Genomic DNA, 481 nt, shown 5'->3' on the forward strand with positions numbered 1-481 from the left:
AGTTTCCTGGACGTAAATGCTTATTCTTAGTCCAACATTCTTGTTCTTTATGTCCCAATTTGTGACAGAAGTTACATTTTATTTGTAATTTGTTTATCTCCCTAGAAATGCTAGAAGTGGGTAGGCTTTTTCGCGGTGCTACTGTCTTAGAGTAGCAGTCTCTAGAAAAATGTCCTATTCGATTGCATTTGCTGCGAGTAGGGGGCATAGTCCTTCTTTTGTTTTCCTGTCCGGAATAACGTTTAGCTATAATGGAGTCACGAGTCCCGCTACTTTTTTCTTCTTCTATTGCTCCAGTAATTGCCGCCTGGAATGTTTCATAATGATTCGCTTTGACTATCATTCGAATTCTATCGTGTAGTCCCTGTTCAAGTATACCTAGGGCTTGATTTCTTAATAATCTTTTAATAACTTGATTTTCCATGTGGCTATTTCTTGAAGACGTTGAAGCCTTTATTAATTCTGTAAGCAAATTTTCTAC

This window comes from Cephus cinctus, unplaced genomic scaffold (assembly GCF_000341935.2).
Source record: "Cephus cinctus unplaced genomic scaffold, Ccin1 Ccin1_scaffold0558, whole genome shotgun sequence".
In the NCBI taxonomy this organism is placed as follows: Eukaryota; Metazoa; Arthropoda; class Insecta; order Hymenoptera; family Cephidae; genus Cephus; species Cephus cinctus.